The 10,939-nt window shown below is 41.4% G+C and overlaps 1 pseudogene; it reads right to left on the bottom strand.

The window, feature by feature from the left end:
- Nucleotides 1-4,691: 4,691 nt before the first annotated feature.
- LOC123135038 (probable glutathione S-transferase GSTU6) lies at nucleotides 4,692-6,602 on the bottom strand (annotated as a pseudogene).
- Between the last annotated feature and the right edge of the window lie 4,337 nt (nucleotides 6,603-10,939).

Here is a 10,939-nt window from a genome sequence, read left to right as displayed (position 1 = left end):
CGGTGATGTCATCGAACCAGTGGTGGCCGATGCTCCTTTGCAGTTAATCATGTCTGTCAGTACCTCCACTCACCTCGCGATTCACACTGATCTACTGTCAAGCACATGCTTCGCTATGTTTGGCTGACAGTCTCTCCTAGCTTACACCTTGGCCTGCTCTCGCTGGCGTTCTTTTTTGTTTTCTTGGATGTTGCATGGGTCCTATGTCGGTTGAGGGCCCAGGCCTCTGCAAGATTGGGGTCATTGCGGACCCACTCCGACGCGATGTCTAACGTGACGAACATGGCCCGGCGCTGCGTGTTGCATCGCTCCTCCTCCCACGCCGCCCTCTCGGCCTCCGTCAGGGTGATGCGCGGTGATGCGTCACTGTCGCGCCTGAGGTAATGCAAGAGGCGCCAGAGAGGGATCCTCCTCCTTCACGGCCTTGTCGCGCTATCTGCAGCGTGGCGGTAACACTGACCAGCCGAAATGGCCGAACGTGCTGCGTGGCAGGGAGGGGGTGCTCCTTCTTGACCTTCTCCTTGACTAGACATCCAATTCAGAAGCCGTGGTTGCAAGGGGGACTCCTGCTTCACGCGACGGCGATCCGGCGACGTCGGCTCCTCCATGACGTGGTAGCAAAGCCGCCAGGGAGATGCCAGATCGGGGTCATGGAGGGACCGCTCGAGGAGGAGATCCAGGTACTCCTTGTCCGACACCACGGCCTCCGCTGAGGCCAGACTTGCCCATCATGGCCTGAGTCTGAACGGACGCAACCTCCCCCATATTTCCTTTTCGATTTGCGGGATTTCGGACGCGTGAACGTTTTGGGCACCGTGTTGGGTCGCAAAAAACATCCGAACCTTTGTTGGCGTTTTACGGCGGAGTGTTGAAGATGCCCTAATATCGGTTTTTGCCTGATTTCCCCCCAAATAGGCCGATGCTCGTTTCGAAGAAAATCCAATGATTATAAGAGTATAAAAAAAACATAGTTTAACAATTCATTGATTTCACTAAATACCCCTGGTTTCTTTGGAATTTTATGATTTCACCAAATTTAAGTAAATTCATTTTGACCTACATTTTCTTTTATCTAGCTTTTCAAATTTAAAATTATTCATATTAAAACAAATAATTGATTTGTCCAAAAGAAATTTACGTACATTCACTATGAACTATATTTTCTTTCATCTTGATTATTCAAATTCGAACAAAAATTAGTTGATTTGTCAGAAAAATTTACTTACATTCATTCAGAGCTATATTTTCTTTTCTCTCAATTTTAAAATTTAAAATGATTTGAATTCAAAAATAAATTTGATGATTTGTCCAAAAACAATACGTACATATATTGTGCACTGTAATTCCTTTTATGTAGATTTAAAATTAAAAATTATCTGAATTCAATCAATAATTAGTTGATTTGTTCAAAAAAATTTAGGTACATTCATTCTGACCTGTATTTTCTTTTCTCTAGGTTTTCAAACCTAAAATTGTTGGATATCAAACAAAAAATTCATTGATTTTTCCAAAAGAATTTTCGTACATTCATTCTGCACTATTTTTTATCTATGTTTGTTAATTTAAAATTATTCAAATTCAAACTAAAATTTAGTTTATTTGTCCAAAACATTATGTACATTAATTATGCGCTATATTTCCGTTTTATGATGTTTTTTAATTTAAAATTATTTGAAATTTAAAAAAAATCTAGTTGATCTCTCAAAAAATGAATCTAGAATATAAGTTGTTTTCTTACATCCAAAAACCAACAGTGCAACATTTGGACGGTGCGGTCAAGAGACGTCTTCTTAGTCTCTTTCCGGTATAGAAAACCCACGAGCTTTGATGATCAATCTTTATAGGGTGCGTCCACTCCAGCGAACGAGGAACCTGAACAAAAAAAAGAATACAAATTTTTTCTAAAAAAGTGAACATTTTTTAAATGAATTTCTTTTGAAAACATCGAAAAAATTGATTTCAAATAAAATTTGAAATTCGGAAAAACAAAAAATAAGAAAAGGAATTAAAAAATAAATAGAAAATCGAAAACGAAATAGAAAAATGAAAAGAGAAAAATGAAACATGAAAAACAAAAAACAAAAAACGAAAATGAAACAGAAAATTGAAAAACTAGTAAAACTGGTTAAGGAAATTTCTAGAAGGTTCCCAGAACCGGCCAGGAACCCTCTTGAAGGTTCCAAAAACAAAATACTATAGCACGGGCGTTATCTCGTAATTGGGCCGGCCCATCTCGGTCACTCGCCTCTGTGCGAATCAGCAAAGCGACAAATAGGGATTTCCTTCCACTCCATAGAAAATTCTTTCAACTTAATTTTGTTCGCAACCTATGAGTTTTTTTCCTTTTCTCGTAGATCTGTTTATTCAAAATGTTTTATCTCTTAAAATGTGCGTCCAAATCTCGAACCATTTTCACCATTGGATTCCTTGCGTTGAGATATTTAAAACTAGATGCCATGTTGAAAGGTCTTGACAATCTTTTTTCATGCAAAAGACCGGGAAAAAAATAGAACAGGGAGCATGTTTTTTTTCCTTTTCCGAAAGAGGCACGACCATGCCTCTCGCGGAAGAAAAAAAAGCGTTTTTCCGTTTTCGAGAGGGACGGCCATGTCTCTCATGGAAGCAACCTCATGCCTCTCGCAGAAGGAAAAAATAGAAAACACGTTTTTTTTTTCTTTCACGAGAGGCACGGTTTTGCTTTCGTGAGGAAACGGAAAATGTGTTTTTTTCTTCCACGAGAGGCACAGTCTTGCTTCCGCGAGAGGCACGGTCGTGCCTCTCGAAAACGAAAAAAACATGTTCTCTGTTTCTTTCTTTCACGAGAGGTACGTTTTGCTTCCGCGAGAAGTACAGTCTTGCTTTTCTGAGCGGAAGGCTCGTGCCTCTAGGAAACAGGAAAAACAAGTTTTCTATTTTTCTTCTTCCATGACAGGCTCGATTTTGCTTTCGTGAGAGGCGCGGCCATGCCTGTTTTGGAATGGAAAAAACATGCTTCCTGTTTGGTTTTTTCGTCCGTTCTTTTTTGACTAGTTTTTTGTGGAAAAAATTCGTCAAAACCTATCAACACGGGGTCTTGTTTTAAAGATCTCGATGCGAGAAATTCAACGATGCAAACGGTTCGAGATTTGGACACACAATTTGAGAGATATAAATGTTTTTAATAAATGGATCTACAAAAAAAGGAAAACTCATAGGTTGTGCGTCACTTGTCGCAACCTGGGGAGGTGGGAGTGATCTTTGGAAGGAGTACTCTTTAATTAGTGATTTCGAAGAATCTACGGTTTTTGTTTTGAGTCGCTAAGTAGAATTTTTTTTATCACCTTGGACACATATGATTTTAGCGGCTTCTCGCAAGGGACAAAAATAATCCTATGCGATGGACGGACCAAAAATTCGAAGAAACACACCTCACTTTAATTATTATTATTATTATAGAAGTGTCATTGTAGTCGAATGGTTGGCGCTCACACATCCAACGAGCTTATGATGCAATAGGTTCCAACCGGGCTTCCCTATTTTTGCACACCCCTTTTCCGTTTTGATTTCTATTTTAATTAGTATTATCCATCATATATAAAGCTAATTGTGCTCATTAAACGTCAAACGTCAGCTGGTCCAGTCGCTGTCTATGCGAGCCGAATCGCAGAAGGTTGAGGGTTCGATTCCCAACAATCGCCCTAGCTACTGACACGTTGGCATGCCACACATGCACGGGATACAACCACATATGTATATGAACGGAAGGACAATTTAGACGACCAAAAACGCGTATTTTGCAAATTTATACATCAAACAAGTTCTAAGACTTGATGTGTATTTACCTCTTTTCTTAAGTTTAAGATAGAATAGAGTCGCACATCAAAACATCTCACAAATCGTCTCTGAGAATAGAGTCGCACATTAAAACGTCTCACAAATCGTCTCTGAGAATAGAGTTGCACATTAAAAACATCTCACAAATTGTCTCTAAGTTAATTAAAATTAAATACTTAATTTTTGAAGGCTATGTACGATTAGAAGTTTGTGGCGCTCTATAAACATCTTAAAAATCGTCTTTAGAACGCTAGTGTTCATGAAGGTAGAGACGAATAAAAAGCGACCATAGGTGGTGTTTTTGTTGTAGTGTGTGTGGATGGAAACGATGTTTTGATTATATTATTACAACTACGCTAAGACAATGATGATTTTTGGCCTCTTCCACCAAGTGTTTCGCATCCTACATGCATCATATTACATGAACATAATGGTACCATGTAAACACTTTACCGTTGTCTCCATGGCATGTTTCCAACTGTCCAAAGGTGTTGTGCTCCCGCATCCTGTAGTAACACAAGGCTAATAGAATAATCTATCATTGATCCTTACCGGTTTTCCTTGTGCATACATCTAGGGTAGGATTGACGTAAGCTGCAACTATTTTTTAGATACTGCGTTGATAGAGTTATGAACTCAAGATTTCTTTGCTCTAATCCTTTCACTCCATAAAATCATAACCTACGGACACCGTGCTACTTGTACTAGGAGGGGAATTACGTGTAGAGGACTGAACTCCAAATACTAGCTTGTCTGAATAATAACACTCTACGTTGTCACAAGAAACATATCAGAGAGAACAATAATAATCCGGTGTCATGACTACTTCTGTGCACTCCTTTTAAGATCCTCAACTATTCTTGGAATATTCAGACATCTTAGATTAGAGTCCTTTGGGCACGTTTCATCTTTGCAAACTCGACCAACCTATCGACTTCTGGCAGAACCACCTTGGTAGGTTCTAGTTTGCCAAAGCGCCCCATCCATGCCAGCAAAAGCGGAGTCTTCGTGGCGTGAAGGAGCTCCACACCACAGAGCGCCTCGGTTCCTTGCATCCATGCGACCACACCACCCAACACAATGTCAACATAGCCGATGTTTTCTCCTCCAAAGAACGGCTTCCCCTTGGAGCACTCCCTCAGGGCCCCCTCTAGCATCTCCACTGCTGCAAGTGTTTGCTTTGTCCCTTCATCTTTCTCCTTGTCTGTCTTGTCCACAAACATCTTCCACCATGGAGTGACTAGCTGCAGACACATATGCATATACACAAACAATATATATTACACACTACATCGACAAACACTTGTGCTCCCGCATCCTGTAGTAACACAAGGCTAATAGAATAATCTATCATTGATCCTTACCGGTCTTCCTTGTGCATACATCTAGGGTAGGATTGACGTAAGCTGCAACTATTTTTTAGATACTGCGTTGATAGAGTTATGAACTCAAGATTTCTTTGCTCTAATCCTTTCACTCCATAAAATTATAACCTACGGACACCGTGCTACTTGTACTAGGAGGGGAATTACGTGTAGAGGACTGAACTCCAAATACTAGCTTGTCTGAATAATAACACTCTACGTTGTCACAAGAAACATATCAGAGAGAACAATAATAATCCGGTGTCATGACTACTTCTGTGCACTCCTTTTAAGATCCTCAACTATTCTTGGAATATTCAGACATCTTAGATTAGAGTCCTTTGGGCACGTTTCATCTTTGCAAACTCGACCAACCTATCGACTTCTGGCAGAACCACCTTGGTAGGTTCTAGTTTGCCAAAGCGCCCCATCCATGCCAGCAAAAGCGGAGTCTTCGTGGCGTGAAGGAGCTCCACACCACAGAGCGCCTTGGTTCCTTGCATCCATGCGACCACACCACCCAACACAATGTCAACATAGCCGATGTTTTCTCCTCCAAAGAACGGCTTCCCCTTGGAGCATTCCCTCAGGGCCCCCTCTAGCATCTCCACTGCTGCAAGTGTTTGCTTTGTCCCTTCATCTTTCTCCTTGTCTGTCTTGTCCACAAACATCTTCCACCATGGAGTGACTAGCTGCAGACACATATGCATATACACAAACAATATATATTACACACTACATCGACAAACTAATAAAACTAGCACATGCACTAGTAATGGTAATAAATGATGAACCTTGTTGTCAATGTAGGCGGCCCAGAATCGAGCCCTAGGTGTTGGTAGGGGTCGGCGGGGAGGAGGGATGATCCCATCCCACGGTAGACCTCGTCGATGTACTCCAACATGGCGAGCGTAGATGGGCACGCCGTTGTGGATGAGCACGGGCACCTTCTTGTTCACCGGGTTGGACTCGAGGAGAAGATCGCTTTTGTTTGGCAAGGTCCTCTTCCTAGTACTCATAGCTCAAGCCCTTGAAGTTGAGCGCGAGCCTCACTCGCAGCGCGAATGGCCCCCTCCACGTCCCCAGAAGCTTTAGCTCTTGCGCGTCTCCCCCTGCTGCCCCTTCTTCCTACGCCGGAACTAAATGACGGAGTATGTAAGAGGAATGCAAGTGTGTTCCATTTCAAAAAAAAAAAAGAACTAAATGACGGAGGGGACATATATACATTTTGAGCACGACTATACCGTACATACCTTGCCGCCGGTTGCCGAGTAGGGAGTGGACGACGAGCAAACGATGAGCTTGCGGTTCGCAAACGGCGAGGAATGCACGAAGCGGGCTTGACCGTAGTCCGGCTGTGATCGGCGGACTCGTGCGTGCTGCTGGCAGGGCGACCCGAGGCAAAGCGAGCCCACGAAGAGCCATGGCGTATGTGCGTGCACACGTAGGTACTCTAGTATACAATCGTGCTTGTTTGATTTGTGGCCAGGGCGATTGGTAGCTCCAAAGCGAGCCCGTCTCTTTCCAAATAAAGTTGTGTGGAGTACTTGCTCTGTTGTCATGTGCGTTTGCCCCCGCCAATCATTCGTTGCTCCAGAGAGGATCCTATGTCTCCACTGAGCTGCACGAGTGCACCTGCTAGGATCGACGTCCACCGTAAGAAACCTGTCCTGTGGCCGGCTTCCGCTGCATATATGCTAATCCGAGATACTGGGTTAATGGGTTTGTTTGGTAACATTCTCAACCTAGGATGGTTGTTCTCCTCTGATGCATGTTGAGTGTAGACATGTTTAGTACATGCATTTGTTTTTGTTTGGTAGCAGTGTATATGCTAAAACATGCTGAGCTGAGACTTTGTTTGGCAGTCTATATATATTTTCAGTCTTGCACGACCAGCACGCCCTTGAATACATATAGCCCATTAAAGAAAAAAAAAGGTACTCTTCGACCTGGTTTAGGCCGAAGTACATGCAACTTTGTCCTTCCGTTCACGCGAAGTGTTCGGCCGCAGTACTACGCGAAGTGTTCGGCCGCAGTACTATTCGGCCTGGCAAAAGCTGAAGAGGCCTTTTTGGCCTAAGCATGACCGAAGCCCTGGGCACTCGGTTTTTGGTCTAACATAGATCGAAAAGCCTTTTCCTTTTCCTTTTTGGCCTAAGGGAGACAGAAAAGCTCGTCTTTGGCCTTAGCAAGGCCGACGGGGTCATATAATTGATAAAATTGAATTACGGCATACATTTTTTGAATTTGTTAAAATAATAACAATATTTTTTTAAATCCTGCATATATGCTATCCGAGATACTAAGGGTTTATTTGGAATCATTCTTGACCTAAGACGGTTGTTCTCCTCTGCGTACATGTTGAGTGTAGATATGCTTAGTGCATGCATTTGCAGTTGTTTGGTAGCGGTCTATGTGCTGAGACATGCTGAGCTGAGACTTCGTTGACAGCCTATACATATTTAGACAGGCCGAACAATTTTGAATTTCAAATATTTTTTAAAAACATGAAAAATTTATGTAAACATGAACAAAATTTATGAATATTTTTTGAAAATTTAAACAAAATTTGGAATTTAAAAAAGTGCAATTATGATTTTTTAATTCTGTTTTTTTGAAAATTTAAACAAAATTAAAAAATATGAACATTTTTTGAAAATTAAACATAATTTGGAATTTTGAACATTTTTTGAAAATCTAACCATATTTTGAATTTATGGACCTTTTTTTAAACACATCGTCACTCACTTTGCTCGTGCATGCTGATTAGCGAATGGCTGCTAGGGTGTTCTCTCTTCGTGCATGCTATGATGGTATTTGGGTTGAGCTCGTGCATGTTGAGGACGCTCTATGTAGGCTACCAAACACCCAAAAGTGGGTTGGGTAGGGAACTTTTGCCCTCACGCACCTTCCATGCACCCTACCAAACAAACCTTAATGTCCTTGTTGGCCGATTCATGAAGCAGCTGATCGAGGCGTGTGGTCTCGTCTAGTAGACAGAAGAAATCCTATTTGTCGCTCACTGCGTTAAAGTGCCGAGCAATCACACAACTGTTGCGGCCGCAGCCACCAACTGGTCCGGCCTGTTTACATTCCTATTGCACAATTTTCAGTCTTGGGACATGTTTTTTCGCTTTTTATTTTTGATTTTCCATTTTCTATTTCTCTCTTGCCTCAAAATTTGTTCTTTTTCTTTTCTTTTTTATTTTTACGTTTTAATTGCTCAAAATCACAGTTTATAAAAATGTTTCTGAAATTTTTTAATTATTATTATTTTTAAAACATGTTTGCATTATTCCAAAAGAGTTCAGAAAATTCATGGTTCACAAAAAATATTCTCTTTTTAGAAAAAATATTTTAGTTTTTAAGAATATGTTCACCAAATTTTTTATATTTTTTATAATTTAAAAAAATATTAAAAACAGTTTAAAAGGAATAAGTTTTTTATTTTACTTTTAAACTTTTCCTATTGTGGCTGATTTTTTGTCTACTACCGCTACAATACGCAAAAAGAAATTACTTGACTCGTTAAGTGTCAAAATGGGCGTGTCCTGTTGCGGATGACATATGTGAATAGGTGGACTTTTGACGCAGAGAGCGGCCGTCACGATACTCGGGGCCACGGTCGTGCCCTACCCGGCTTGACTTTGGCGCCACCTTCCTAATGGCCGCTATGCGGAGGCGGTGGTGGCAGACAAACATGGCAGCTGGCACTAACGTCCGACTCAGATCTACTCCCTGTGTCCCAAAATATAAGAACGTTTTTAACACTACACTATTGTCAAAAACGTTCTTATATTATGGGACGGAGGGAGTAGCTTGGAGCTGATGCTGGCGGCTCAAGCACCTTTTGGTGGCTCGGGCAACATTCGGCGGCCAGGTGTCGTGAGCGCCCATGGTCTGTATGACACCCAGATCCGATGTCGGTGGTGATGGTAGTCGACCCTGCCCAGTCGATCGGTGGATTGGGTTGTGAGTCTGCCGCCGAAAGATGATGGCGATGGTGCCAACGGGTGTGCGTTGATAGATCGTCTAAGATGCGCTTCTCCCGTCCCAACCCCATTTGCTGTAGGGGAAAACATGAGGTTCAAATTTCCTCATATTGGACGATGATGCCACCTTTGTTAGGACCATCCGGAGCATCATTTTGAAGATGATCTTGGCTTGAGGGACCCGTGGACTGGTGGGAGTATTGTGCTGCAACCGCTTCATTGTCTCTCTTGTGCCTTGATTTGGGTGGCTGAGGAATGGAGATGATGCATAGCGGTGGGTACCAACGTACGATTCTCCGTTGCAATCTGGCTTTGGGAGGTGATGTGCGGTGGCAGTGTTGGTGACGTTTGACGGCGATGCGAATGACCAAGTCATGGTTGCTCGGCGAAGTTGATGGAGGTAGATCGTGACCATGGTATTAGCTTCACATGCCAGATTCAAGTTGGCGACATGCAGTGGCGAACCGTGGTGTATTGTTTGTGGGTTATTTGCCATGTCTAGATTTACCACCGAATACACTTTCTTCGAAGGCTAGGGATCGCCAGAGCGTCTCCAATGTGAGATTTTTGCGGTAGTATCTTCTGTTGTCTCACGATCAATATCACTCGTGTATCGGCGGATATTCTTGACTCCACATGCGACATTTGGTGATTTGCTGTTGCCTGGTGTGTGCATGGTTTCTAGTAGCATGGCTGGGTCCATGTCGTGATCGTGTGGGCTTGCATCGTCTTCTTTGGGGCCAGCAACTGTTTGGCGAGGATCTATGTTGCTCTTTTTCCGCTCCTTTTGTATTTCCTTCCGCCTTCGCATGTGTTTGGTCCCTGCTAGCATTATCCTGTGTGTGAGCACGTTAAGGTTGGTTGTGTGTATTCTAGTCGTGCAGTGACCAGGTATGTGTTTATTGTGTTTGTATCCTCTTGATGCTTCATTATGAGTTAATAAATAACGCCCTTTATAGAAAAAAAATGGGATATGGGTCAACTCTTATGGGTTCAGCAACGTAATTGGGAACATCTATTACGACCCATACCAAGAAACATTCTGGGCTTCGGCGTTGTGTTTTTCTTTTGGGCTGAAGCAATCCATCGGCCTACATGGCCTAATGGCAAAAACCCAGGGTGGTCCATGGGGCACGCCTATATCTCGCCTTCAGTGAGTTTGGCTTCAGACTAGTCCGAAGGGGCGAGTGAGCTGGGCCGTCCCATGAGTGCAGGAGGCCACAACTGCTTTCATTTTTTTAATTTTTTGTTTTTTTGCTTTTATTTTTGTACTATTGTTTATACTTTAAAATATTCTAAATATATTTTTATATATTACAAAAAACTCTCTTCAAAAAACATTTGAAAAACAAGATTGAACCAGTATTTATAAAATGTTGAACAACTATTTTAAAAATGTTGAACAACTATTTAAAAAAATGTTGATCATGTATATAAAATGTTGATCAAGTATTTGTAAAATGTTGAACAAATATTTGAAAAATATTAAACAAGTGTTTGAAAAAAATGTTGATCATGTGTGTAAAAATGTTGAACAAATATTTAAAAAGTATTTAAAAAAATGTTAATCATGTATTTGAAAAATATTAAATGAGTATTTATAAAATGTTGGTCATGTATATAAAAATGCAGAATGAAAAACAAAAAGAACCAAAGAAAAACCAAAAAACAAAACCAAAAAAGAAATAAAATAAACCAAAGGAAAAAAACTGTTGAAACTAATGAAAAAAGGAAGAGAAAAAAAAATGGAGAACACCGGCTCTTTTTCTC

Source organism: Triticum aestivum, chromosome 6B (assembly GCF_018294505.1).
Source record: "Triticum aestivum cultivar Chinese Spring chromosome 6B, IWGSC CS RefSeq v2.1, whole genome shotgun sequence".
NCBI lineage: Eukaryota > Viridiplantae > Streptophyta > Magnoliopsida > Poales > Poaceae > Triticum > Triticum aestivum.
This window is presented reverse-complemented; position numbering and strand designations above follow the sequence as displayed.